The 14,386-nt window shown below is 33.1% G+C and overlaps 1 pseudogene; it reads right to left on the reverse strand.

Annotated features, from left to right (window-relative positions):
- Nucleotides 1-9,543: 9,543 nt before the first annotated feature.
- On the reverse strand, nucleotides 9,544-13,883 carry LOC118623332 (annotated as a pseudogene).
- Between the last annotated feature and the right edge of the window lie 503 nt (nucleotides 13,884-14,386).

Genomic DNA, 14,386 nt, shown 5'->3' on the forward strand with positions numbered 1-14,386 from the left:
TTAGGTGATCAGGTGTCAATTTTGTCAACTAAAATGTTATTAAGATGTGATTGGAATTCAACTCAAATATGTGTAACTCCTGTCTTATATAATGTTTCTCAAGAATAGAATAGAATCAAAAGAAATTTATTCTAATATTACTGAAGAAATTTTAGCATTACAAGAAGAAATTACTGCTACCTTTTCACGTAAATTGCCTCAGTTGACTGGTCAAGAAATGCTTAATGGTTTAACTGATGGTTTAGCTAATCTTAATCCTTTAGGACATGTACAAACTTTGCTAACTGCAACCTTTGGAAATACCTTTGTAATCTTGTTGCTTTGTTTTCTTGCTTATATAGTCTACCGGCGATGGTCCCAAAGAAGAGTGAAAAAGAAGTTAAGAGAAAAGCTAGATGCTGTTGTAGCTCATGTTAAAAATGAAAAATAAAAGCGGAAAATGTAAGGTCTTATAGAGTTAAACCTTGTTATTCTGCACACAGATAACTTGGAGCCCAGATGTCTTGCAAACAAGCTCTGGAATGTTCATATAACCTTGGAGAGCACATAGCTTGCAAACAAGTATGTTACAACATATGCCTGCAAACGGGCTATGGTTGACTCCCAAGGAACTCATTGACCTTACAGATTAAGGAATAGTTTGATTATAAAAAGAGTGAAGTCAGTGAATTCTTGGGACCTAGCCTAATGTAGATAGAGAATATAAAAATAAAACGACGCAGTACTCTGTGCTGCAGTCTTGTACCCTGTCTTTTGTGTTTGTCTGTTTCTTTGTTCATTCCCTTTCCCCCCCTCCCGACACACGGGAGGCAACACAGGGGTGCATGTCCAATAAGCCAACCAGCAATTGTCAAAGGCAGCAGAATATCAGAAAAAGGATCCCTGCATGTTGCTGAGAGATGCACAAGCCATTAATGAAATATAGAAATAGACAGTTGAGCTAGCAATGAAGAATGGAACAACCTGTTAGCCTTTATATTTTAAATGACAATGTCATAATTATTTTGACTCTGGTTTTTATTTGTATGTTGAGATTTGAATGCTATTTCCATTAATATAAACAATAAAATGCTGCTAGAGAGTCAAGTAAGAATTGAGAAAATTTGTATTCTTCTTGTCTAGGGCTGCTCCCATGTTTCCCCCAACCCCGATCTGAGCTCAGTGAGTAGAAATCATCATTTGTACAATTTGGGGAAGCCTGCAAGTATCAATGGCACTGTTGCCACAGGGGAAGACTTGATCAGAGTGGAAGAGGTTGTTAAATTATCCATTTCCTTTTCAGTGCAATGTGCTGAATTTACTAGGTTATAATGAGTCTTTCTTCTGTTCCTAGGTTGTGCTCTCCATTGCAGCAAACACAGTGCAAGCCATAAATGTAACAGGAAGCTACTAAAAATGTGAGAGCAATAGAAGAGATGAAATTAGATCTCTACATGTGCTTGACTGATGGGAAAAAAATGTGCACATGGGTCAAAGAAAACAAAGATGATTTAGTAAAAAATAAAAGACAAATGGGACTTGAGAACTGATTTCAAATTTATGAGTACACCCCTACACACACACACACGCACACAGACATTACATAGCAGAGAGGGGAAGCCATACTGACTTGAGGTATTTGAATACATTTTAAAATATCATTGGTTTTCTGACAGCTTTTAGAGGGGAGGAAGATGCAGGGGACTGGATGACAGAAGGCGAAGAGATTAGCCAAAGAGCATATATGCTTAATCTGTAGAAACAGACAACAGTGTGATGTTGACCAGAGATAATGGGGTGCAGAGGCTGGGTGCTAGGGGCAAGAGAAATGGGGACATCTGTAATGGTGTCAACAATAAAAATAAAGTTATAAAAATAAGTAAATAAAAATATTTTTAAAATCTAAGTTGTCAACTAAGCTATCAATTTGCAAGGCGATTCCCTAGTAAACCAGGCTAAAAATAAAAATAAATACGAATTTTTAAACTGAGTAAGCACACTTCTAAAGAGAAGATTTTACACTAAAAGTTTATTCAAGTTACAAAATAAAATCAATCTAAGAAAGATGAAGCAGAATCCATATTTACTATACTATATTATATAAAATATGTACTTAAAAATTTGAAAACATGCAAAGAAACTGAAAAATGTCTTCCATATGCAGGGGAAGAAATTAGTCAATAGAATCTAACTTTTACTGGGATAAGATGTGTTTATTAGAAAAATATTTTAAAGTAACTATTATAAATATATATTTATATGCAAATTATTTAAAAAACTATGTTCAAGTAACTATATGAAAATATGATGACTGTGAGAGAATAATTAGAGAAATAAATGATGTGAATGAATCAAATAAAAATTCTGAGTTGAAAAATACATTTTATACATTGAAAAATTCACTACATTTCTTTAAAATTTGAGATAGAGAGGACAGAATTGATGGAATTAAAGATGGAGTAATGAAATTATTAATTCCTGAGCAAGAGAGAAAAATAAACTCAGTCTCAAGACCTTTAGAATAGTGTCAGAAAAACCGACATAGGTATAAATATTGTCTGAGAATATGAAGACAGAAAGATGGGAAAATAATTTTTGAGACACAATGAATGAACAACTTCTTACATTTTATGTTAAAAATATATATATAGTTCCATGTACATAAAGTTATTCATGAACAAAAGGTCCTCTATTACAAATTATGTTCTGTCAATTCAATAATGATGTAGGAAAGTGTAAACTTCACTTCTACCACACAGCATCACAAATACAGCATTACAAAAAAATTCTCAATATATTGTAGACCTAAATGCAAGTTAATCAACAAAGAAAAATGATAAACCTTAAAGAGTAATGTAGCAGATTATCTTCATGAACTTTGACTAACTTCTGAAATATGTCCAAAATAATTATTAAAACCCAAAATGAAATATCTGTCTATGGCAAAATTAATAAATGCTGGTCATTAAAAGACTCCAATGTAAGACTAAAAATGTTAGTAACAGTGAAAAAAGCTACTTGTATCTTATAAATTCACAGAAGAGCTCATATCCAAAATATAACAACTCCTTGGAAGGAAAATAACAGGCAACATACAGGAGAAATGGTCAAGAGACATTAATAGTTATTTTTCAATTCTCGTGGTACAGAATTTCATAATAATTAGTGCCCAGAAAGATGTGTTCAATCTATTAGTAATCAGGAAAATGTCCATTAATGTCATAATGATACTTTTACATAAAGATCAGAACTTATAGCATTGAAATTACTGACAGTACTAAGTTCTGGATCATGGAACTATTGGATAAAATGTGTATTTACACAATAAACTAAAAAATGCTGGGATACTTTAATAAATTAGACAGATACATATATTTATGGCCTTGAAATTTCATTGTGATGCATAGAGAACAATAAATTATAACTACATATACAATTATAATAATATAACTATGTTGATAAATATTTATTTTATTGTTATAAATATAGTGTTTATAGTATATAAATATGAAGTATTGTATGTAACATTTATACATAATATAAATTATTTTAGGTACAATATATACTTTTTATTTTTTTATTTTTATTGTTGAAAGTATTACAGATATCCCCCTTTTTTTCCAAATGACCCCCTCCTTTCTGCTCCCACCCTTCTTCTGTCTTCCCCAGCCTACTGTCTGTTGTGCATATAAACATATAAGTTCTTTGATTTATCTCTTCCCTCTCCTCCCACCCCCATTCCTCTGAGGTTTCTCAGTCTTTTCCCTACTTCATGATTCTGGATCTCATTTGGTCAACAGTTTATTTTGTTCATTACGTACCACAAATAAGTGGGATCACGTGGTACTCATCTTTCTCTGACTGGCTTATTTCGCTCAGCTTAATATTCTCCAAGCCCCTCCATGTCATCTCAAAGGATAAGAGATCTCTCTTTTTTACAGATGCATAGTACTCCATTGTGTAAATATACCACGTTTTTTATCCACTCATCTACTGATGGGCACTTGGGCTGTTTCCTAATCTTAGCTATTGTAAATAGTGCTGCTATGAACATAGGGTACATATATTCTTCCAGATTGTAGTTTTAGGCCTTTTAGGATATATTCCAAGAAGTTGGATCACTAGGTCAAATGGCAGATCCATTTTTAATTTTTTGAGGAAACATCATATTGTTTTCCATAGTAGCTGCACAAGTCTGCATTCCTACCAGCAGTGTGCTAGAATACCTTTTCTCCACATCCTTGCCAGAATATGTTGTTTGAGGATTTGTGAATTCTGCCATTTTGGCAGGTATGAGATGTCTCACAGTCATTTTAATTTGCATCTCTCTGCTGATTAAAGATGATGAGCATTTTTTCACATGACTCCCACGCATTTGTATGTCCTGTTTGGAGAAGTGTCTATTCAGGTCCTCTGCCCATTTTTTAATTGGACTGTCTTCCTTTTGTTGAGTTGTATGAGTATTCTATATATTTTGGATATTAACTCCTTATTTAATGTATCATTGGCAAATATGTTCTCCCAGAGAGTGGGTTCCCTTTTCATTTTGATGCTGGTTTCTTTTGCCATGCAGAAGATTTTAAGTTTGATGTAGTCCCATTTATTAATTTTTCCTTTGTTTCTCTTGTTCTAGGTGATGTATCAGTGAAAATTCCACTGCATATGATGTCTGAGATTGTTCAGCCCACATTTCCTTCTGGGATTTTTATGGTTTCATGGATTACATTTAAGTCTTTTATCCATTTTGAGTTTATTCTTGTGTATAGTGTAAGTTGGTGGTCTGGTTTTTTTCTTTCTTTCTTTCTTTCTTTTTTTTTTTTTTTGCATATAGTTGTTCAATTATTCCAGCACCATTTATTGAAAAGACTGTCTTTTCTACAACGTGATGTATTGCCTCCTTTGTCAAATATTAATTGTGCATATTGTCTTGGGTATCTGGGTTCTCTGTTTTTTTCCATTGATCTATATGTCTGTTCTTTTGCCAGTGCCACGCTGTTTTAATTACATTGGCTTTGCAGTATAACTTCATATCTGGTATTGTGATCCCTCCCACTTTGTTCTTCTTTTTCAAAATTTCTGTGGCTATTTGGGATCATTTATGGTTCCATATAAACTTTTGAAGTGTTTGTTCTACAACTCTAAAATATACCATTGGTACTTTAATAGGGATTACATTGAATCAATTAATTGTTTTGGGTACTATGGACATTTTAATGATGTTGATTTTTCCAATCCATGAACATGGTATATGATTTCACTTTTCTATATCGTCTTCTATTTCTTTTTTTTTTTTCAATTTTCTGAGAACAGGTCTTTTACCTCCTAGGTTAAGTTTATTTACATGTATTTTGTTTTATTTATTTTTTGTTGCAATGGTAAATGGAATTTTTTTGTTTCCTTTTCTGAGTGTTCATTATTGGTGTATAAGAATGCCATTGATTTCTGGATGTTAATTTTGTATCCTGCTAGTTTTCCAGATTGATTTATTGAATCTAGTAGATTTTTGATGCAGTTTTTAGCGTTTTCTAAGTACAATTTTATCTTGTCAGAGAATAATGACAGTTTTGTTTCTTCCTTTCCATTTTGGATCCTTTTCATGTTTTCTTCTTGTCTAGTTGCTGTGGCTAAGACTTCCAGTACTATGTTAAATAAAAGTGGTGAAAGTGGGTATCCATGTCTTGTTCCTGTTCTTAAGGGAAATGCTTTTAGTTTTTGCCCACTGACTATGATGTTGGCTGTAGGTCTTTCATATATGGCCTTTATTATGTCGAGATATGATCCCTCTTTTCCCACATTACTGAGTGTTTTTATCAGAAATGGGTGCTGGATTTTGTTGAATGCTTTTTCAGCGACTAATGATATGGTCATATGGTTTTATCTTTCATTTTGTTTATGTGGTGTATCACATTTATTGATTTGTAAATATTGTACCAGCCTTTCATCCCTGGAATGAATCCCACTTGGTCATGGTGAATTTTTTTTTTTTTTTTGATGTATTGCTGGATCCGATTTGCTAATATTTTGTTAAGGATTTTGGCATCTATGTTCATCAGGGATATTGGCCTGTAGTTTTCTTTCTTTGTAATGTCTTTTTCTTGTTTTGGAATTAGAATTATTCTGGCCTCATAAAACGAGTTTGGAAGTCTTCCTTCTTCTTGAATTTTCTAAAATAGTTTGAGGAGAATGGGTGTTACTTCTTCTTTGAATGTTCGGTAAAACTCCCCCGTGAAGCCATCTGGGCCTGGGCTTTTGTTTGCTGGGAGTTTCTTGATTACATCTTCAATTCCCTCAGTTGTTATTGTTCTGTTCAAGTTTTCTATCTCTTCCCTGTTCAGTTTTGGGAGACTGTGGGATTCTAGAAATTTGTCCATTTCACTTAGACTGTCTAATTTGTTGGAGTATAATTGTTCATAGTATTTTGTAATGATCCTTTGTATTTCTGTGATGTCAGTTGTTACTTGTCTTTTGTTTCTGATTAAGTTTATTTAGGTCATCTTTGTTTCTTGGTGAGTCTAGCTAAGGGTCCATCAATCTTGTCTATCTTTTAAAAGAACTAGCTCTTTGTTTCATTGATCTTTTGAATTGTTTTTATAGTCTCTGTCATTTATTTCTGTTCTGACCTTTATTATTTCTTTCCCTCTACTTGCTCTGAGTTGTTCTTTTTGTTTGCTTTCTAGTTCTTTAAGCTGTAAGGTTAGATAGTCAATTAGAAATTTTCTTGTTTCTTGAGGGAGGCCTGTAGTGCTATGAACTTTCTTCTCAGGACTGCTTTTGCTGCCTCCCATAGATTTTGTGTTGTTTTGTGCTTGTTTTCATTGGTTTCCAGGAAGTTTTTAATTTCTTCCTTGATCTCCTTGGTAACCCATTCATTGTATAATAGTATGCTATTTAGTCTCCATGTGTTTGAATATTTTTGTTGTAATTGATTTCTAGTATCATGCCATTGTGATCTGAGAAGATGCTTGATATGATTCAATCTTTTTTAACTTGTGGAGACATAGTTTGTGTCCTAAAATGCGGTCTATCTTTGAGAATGTCCCATGTGCACTTGAGAGGAATATGAATTCTGCAGTTTTGGGGTGTAATTCTCTGTGGATATCCATTAAATCCACTTGATCTAGTGCATCATTTAGAGTCTCTGGTTCCTTGCTCATTTGTTGTCTAGAGGCTCTATTCAGAGATGTCAGTTGAAGACCCCTGCTATGATTGTATTGCTGTCGATTTCTGCTTTGAAGTCCTCCAGAAGTTTTTAAATATATTTTGGTGTTCCTGTATAGGGTGCATATATGTTTACCAAGGTTATTGCCTCCTGCTTGATAGATCTTTTCAATATTATGTAGCAGCCTTTTTTGTCTCTAGTTATGGCCTTCATTTTGAAGTCTATTTTTATCAGATATGAGTATGGCTACTCCAGCTTTTTTTCCCATTCCATTTGCTTGGAAAATTTTTCATCCTTTCACTTTCAACCTATGTGAGTCTCTTGTAAACAACATATATGAGTCATGCTTTCTTATTCCTTCAACTACTGCCTTTGGATTGGAGTGTCTAATCCATTTCCATTTAAGGTTATTATTGATATGTACTTATTTATTGTCATTTTTATTATGGTTCTATTTTTGTCCCTATTTCTTCTGCTTATTACAGCAGTCCTTTTAGCATTTCCTGCAGTTGGTGCTCATACATTCCCTTATGTTTTTTGGTCTGGGAAGCTTTTTTTCACATTCTAGTTTGAATGATAGCCTTGCTGAATAGTCTTGGATTTAAATTCTTGTTTTTCATTACATTGAATACTTCATGCCATCCCCTTCTGGCCTGTAGTGTTTCTGTTGAGAAGTCAGCTGAAGTCCTTATGGGGTTTCCTTTGTAGGTAACCTGTTGCTTATCTCTTGCTGTCTTTAGGTGTCTCTCTGAGCCTTTTTCTTTTTCTTTTCTTTTCTTTTTTTTTTTTTGTCATTTTAATTATGATGTGTCTTGGTGTGGTCCTTTTTGAGTTCTTGCTTGGGACTCTCTGTGCTTCTTGAACTTGTATGCCTTTTTCCTTCACCAAGTTAGGGAAGTTTTCTGTCACTATTTCTTCAAATATATTCTCAAACCCTTGCTTATTTTCTTCTTCTTCAGTAACTCCTATGATGCAAATGTTACATTTTCAGTTGGCCCACAGTTATTTTAAGCTATCCACCTGTTTTTTAATTGTTTTTTTCTTTTTTGTTCTCTGATGGGGTGATATTTTTCTACCCTGTCTTCTAATTCACTTATCCAACCTTCTAGTTCCCCTACTCTGCTGTTTATTCCTTCCAATGTATTCTTTATTTCTGCTATGTCATTCTTCATTTCTGCTTGGTGGTTTTTCATTTCCAATTGGTTGATTTTCATTGTTTCTATGTCTTTACTCATGCTGTTGAGCTTCCTCATAATCATTACTCTGAACTCAACCTCCAATAACTTGCTTAATTCCATTGTATTTATCCCTTCTTCTATAGAATTTTCTTGTTCTATCATTTGGGATTTGTTTCTTTGTTTCACCATTTTGGCTATCTCAGTGGTTTGGAGCTTGTCAAGTTTTCCCTGTGAGTGTTGGTGTTCTGTTGGATGTGGTTTCCTCTACTGGGTTTGGAGGAGTGTGAGAGGGCCCATGTTAAATACCAATGTCAAGACTTACTTTCCTGGGTAGTCTCACAGGCCATGCAAAGATTCAGTTATCCTATAGCTTTTGCCTGCAAGCTATTAAACTATTATTTGATAAGCCTTGGGTTGTAGCCTTCAGCTGAATAAAAAATCTCTCAGGTGGACAGGGTAAGAGGATTTCCAGTAAATGGGGCAATTGTTTTCTCCTCTTTTAAAGTTGCTTTGATAAAAAAAATGTTTTCTCCAGCATACATATATTTTTAAAAAGACCTACACAAGGATTTTCATAAAGTAACTATTCATAATACCCACACATTATAAATCAACTATATTCTGAGTGGAATAGATTAAGTATGTCATATCCATACAATACGGCAGTGAAAATGAACAAACTACCTATAAATGCAATAATATGGATAAATTGCAAAACCATCCTGTGGGAGTTAAAGGAGACACATAAAATGCATAATGAATGATTCTCATTTTATAAAGTTCAAAGTTAGGCGAAGATCATTTGTAATATAGCAAACCAGAATAGTGGTTAATTGAGTAGGGTGAAGAGGTTATGAGACAGTACACAGGAGCAAGGCTATTATAGACCGGCAACTTCTACTTCATGATCTGATTTGTAATTACAAGGGTCTTTTCAGTTTGTAATTAATCTTCACAATCATGATCTCTTTAGTTTCCCTGATGCATGGTAAAATTAAGTAGTAATGTTTACTTTATAAAAAAAGGAAACATTTATAGAAACATGGTTGTCTATGAAAAGCAAGAATAGAAATTATCAAATATGCATTAATGGAATACAATATTATAGGGTCAAACAATTAAATTTTACAACCTTTAAAATAAACAGACTACAAATATGTACAAAAATATAAATGAATTCTACACATATAGACAAAAATAACCTTTTAAATAAATTGTTGGAAACATTTAATATCTTACCATTTCTTCTTCATTATGTATGTAACTGGTTAGAATTCTTAGAAGCACAGGACATCAGACTCCCATTCCATGCTTTTCCATCAATAATAATGTAGTAGCAATTGTTTAAATTCATTAACCACTCCTTTGGACAATGACCACAGGATATGCTGAAGAAAGATAATGATATGCTGAAGAAAGAATATCCAAAAACAATTTAAATCTTTTTGCATGTTAAAAGGAGTTTATTGTGCATTAACCATTAGCAAAAAAACCCCCAAGAAACTGGAAGCAACTTGTATAGAGATAAATAATAGAATTTTTTTTTTTTACTTTATTTATTGATTTATTTGGTACATTTCCCTAGCGGGAACCGAACCTGGGACTCTCTGGTCCACAGGCCGACACTCCAACCACTAAGCCAAACTGGCCAGGGTTTTTTCCTTTATTTTAATTATGGACATTCCCATCCACCCTACCCACACCCCATTTGTTTATCTCTCTTCTGCCTTCATCCCCTCTTCCTTTTGACCATCATGAAAATCAATGTACATATTTTCATAGGTATAGTCACATTTGTCCATAACATATGTATATACACTCACAGGCTGGTCCATATAAAAGAAATCACATACACGCAAAGTGAAGGGTTAGCCTCTTATTCCCTAATTTATGTGCCTGTATTAAACATACACACAAATGAAAATATTCACTCTACATGTCCTGAATGTCAATGAACAAAACTATGTTTTTAGAATACCAAATTTATCTTTGAACCCTTCGGCAACAATGAATTTTAAATGAGTATTTCTTCATATTGTTTCATAAGAGAGCACTCTTATATAATCATTATTTATGAACATTTACTGACCGGTATTATAATTTATGCCCACCCCAGAAAACTAATATTTCTGACTACCCTATGTTACAGACAAAGTATGAACTGTACTAATATCACAATTTGCAAACTAATCATGTACCTTTCTGGATCTTGGATATCAAAATAGAATTATTCTGCTCCAGTGTTATATTATCTAGAAAAAAATTATTATAAAAAATTAATATTAATTTAAATAAATCATAATATTTTTTATCCTTACATTGAAATGTCATGTATTAAATCTCAAGATTTAATTTGTATTTCTACAGATGTCCTAAAGCATGCCTTGAGTTTTAAAATCAGAATATATATACTCTATTCTCTAAAATCGTTCTGATATTTATACCATGGACAAATTCAGAATAACCATTTTGCACTTGATCTAAGTGAATACTTTAAAATAAGAGTTCTATTCTATAATATTATGAAGCATTTTGAGGTGGACATAAAAGTGAAAAATTCTGTATAAACTTACAAATTTTACTTACAGAGAATAACACCTATGGTCATCTGGTTTTGGTTCAAGACAAAACCAGATGACCCCTAGGACTCCAGCAATGAGCTTCTCTGGAGGTGATGGGCAAACTGCAGGCAGAGAAAAGGAAACAGAGAGAAAAAAGAAAGATAGAGCAATTGTTTAGACAGTTTACATACAGAGAATCATATACATAAACTTGGATCCCAAACTCATACCTACCTCTGTAATCTTCCTCTCAGAACTCATCTTTGCATTTTCAGTTAAATATAATGCTCCATGAGTTACTGGTCAAAGATTAGACCTTACAACAATGCCTCAATAAAATTAGTCCTCAGATTTCATCTTAGAATAGCATATTCCAACTTCAAGTTCTGATCCTTGGAGATAAAAAATGGGTGAGCTGAAATAGAAGATGAAAAATAGTTTCTGCTGTTTCCCCCACACCTTTGCACCCAAACTGCACATCCTAGAACAGTTATACTCTGTGTCTAATCAATGTGTTACCTTTGCAGAGGTCATTCTTATCATTCCCTTGAAGATCCTGAGAAGCATGTTTTTTTTAAATTACTCACCAGAGGATATTTTTCCATTTATCTTTAGACAGAGTGGGAAGGAAGGGGAGAGAGACAGAGAGAGAGAAAAACATCGATGTGAGAGAGACACATCAACCGGTTGCCTCCCACACGACCCAACCAGGGCCAGGGATGAACTGCAACCCAGGTACTTACTTGCACTTGACCGGAATCAAACCTGCGAATCATTGGTCTGCGGGCCGATGCTCTAACCACTGAACAACTGGCCAGGGCGATCTTATTTTGAAGATTTAATTCTGCATAGGTAATTTCCTGCTCAGTTACTGAAATGGATCTTTTAGTGCCCTTAAGTTTTACTTGCTGTCTCTTTGAGTTCTTAACCACACTAAGTTCTGCAAATTTACCCCTTGGTAATTCATCTCTGCAGTTTGGGCGGTGTCTAAGACTGTGCTCTGCGATAAGTGTATTTATGAATAAATGGTATATGCAATAATGAGATCCCTAGTACAGTAAAACTGGGTGGAATAGAGGGTCATAGGATTCATTTCCCAGTTGAAGAATTTAAAATTCTGATTTTAAATTTCTTAGATCTTTAAACAAATACTTTATGGTAGATGAAATTTTTAAGATTTTCTACATTTGATAGTATATTGTTGTTTGAGCAATAAAAAGCAATAAATCAGTGAAGAATAAAGAATATCATAAACAACCAGGCTGGTGTGGCTCAGTGGTTGAGTGTTGACCCATGCACTAGGAGGTCCCTTGTTCGATTTCTGGTCAGGACACAAGCCCAGGTTGTGGGCCAAATTCCTAGTGGGGGGCATACAAGAGGCAGCCAGTCGATGTGCTCTCTCGTCAGTGTTTCTGTCTCTCCCTCTCCCTTCCTCTCTGTAAAATCAATAAAGAAAAAAAAATTTAAATAAGAAAGGATATCATAAATAATACCATTCCCGTTAATTTAGTCAGATTCCATGAAGATATTTTAATATAATTAGAATGCTTGTATTAAAAACTAAAATGGTATATTAGAAAAAAGACTTACAATATTTATGATAAATTGGAAATCCAGTAATGATTAAAGATTGACTGCTCTAAAGATGAGACATTAGTTGTGCTGGCATAGATAACAATTTTCTGAACTAAATTAATTTTATTTAATGACATACATGTATTTATTTAAAGGGATGAGTTGTTATCAAACAATCTTTTATTTTGAAGGATTGTGGAGTTATGAGAAATTATGACAATTAAAAAATATTTCTGATGTTGAAAAATCTTACAGTCACACTAAACTAATTCAAAACCTAAGCCACTGACAACAAAACAACAATGAAATTTTTAAAATACTTATGTAACACAAGATATTGGCAATTGAGTTAATGGCAAAGTTATAAAATTATAAAATGTTAAATAAATGTGTAGATCATTTATATTAGAACACTGTTGTTTCAAACTCCCAAAAGGTCCTATGGCTGCCAACATCAGGGAGGGTAACTTTAGTTGTATAAGCAATAACAATGAGTCAAATAATGAAATTTAATTATTCAGTCAATGGGCTCTGTGGCCAGTGTGTTCGAGAATTAATTCTGGCTTTGAAATTTATAATGTATGACCTTTACAAAGCTACTTAGTATCTAGCAACTTAGTTTATTAATATAAAGTGGTAATAAAAATACGTAGATATAATGCATGTAACACATTTAATATTTAACCTTGCTTTTATAAGCTCTCAATAATTCTTTATATAGACTAATTATTATTTGAACACATTTTTTATGTTAGTTCTGATTCAGATCAGTTAAATGCTGAAACATAATTCATTAAACATGAGTCTCTTTATCAGGGTGGTAACGTTTCTTGCAATGATTGTTCAATTTTCTACAAAGTCTTTTTATTGTTTATAAATAAACTTAAATTAGCATTTTATGGGAGCTACTTTATCCTGATTTTTATTAAAAAGACAACTGTTTTTATTTAATCTAAGTGTAAAAGGTATTATGTTTGACCTCCATAATTCAAAGAATTCAAGTATCTCTTTTCAAAGGCTGCACTAAATATATATATATATATATATATATACACACACATATATATACCTATTTTGATTAGAAAATTAAAAAAAATAACTCTCCTTTGTCATGATTCTCATAGGATTTTACTTTAAATTGTTTTGATTAACACACTCAAGTATGCATGTGTATATGCACTTGAGTAATTCTCTAAAGGTAAGAATTTGAATATTTCATATTCTTATCCTCCCACATATTTCATATTTATTCTTGTTTTCTTTACCCTTAACTATTTAAATAAAGATACCAATGTTCTATTTGATTTGATTGCATATTACTTGTGCCTCAGTTGCATCACGTCTAGCATTTGTATTCGCCCACTACATGAGATGGTCTAATAGAGAGACAGAAGAGTAGAGACACATACCTTCTACAGACCAGACAATCATGTATTCTCTGGTGGGAGACCAAGTTACTCTTATAAACAAACAATGTCTGCGGTCTTCACAGACTGCCAAGTGAAGGCTCACAGTGAAGCATGAGTGGAAAAAGTAAATTTCTCATTAATGTGTCACTTAAAGTTTGAACAGGAAATTCTTATAGTTGGGTTATTTTGAAGGTTATCTCATCAAATATCTCCAGAGTATACTTTGGGCCGATAGTGTGTCATTTAGTTTACCCATCAGGAAATGGCTCTGAGTAGTTGTCTTCTTATTCTAAAAGACTTGACCACCCATGCTGTTAACGTACTTCCATCTTAATCACAAACTGAAAACTTAGGCCTTGTGAAGAGAGTATCTCAGATGTTTAAATTCTACTCTTAGACAGGGTTACTAAATCCTGCATTACATACTTCTTTTCCTTATCTCTCATTATTACATTTTTTTATAATGTAAAAGAAATTCTGAAATCGTAATTCCATTAACAGTAATTATTTAATAATATTTGTCAC

The sequence above is a fragment of the Molossus molossus genome, unplaced genomic scaffold (assembly GCF_014108415.1).
Source record: "Molossus molossus isolate mMolMol1 unplaced genomic scaffold, mMolMol1.p scaffold_m16_p_10, whole genome shotgun sequence".
Lineage (NCBI taxonomy): Eukaryota > Metazoa > Chordata > Mammalia > Chiroptera > Molossidae > Molossus > Molossus molossus.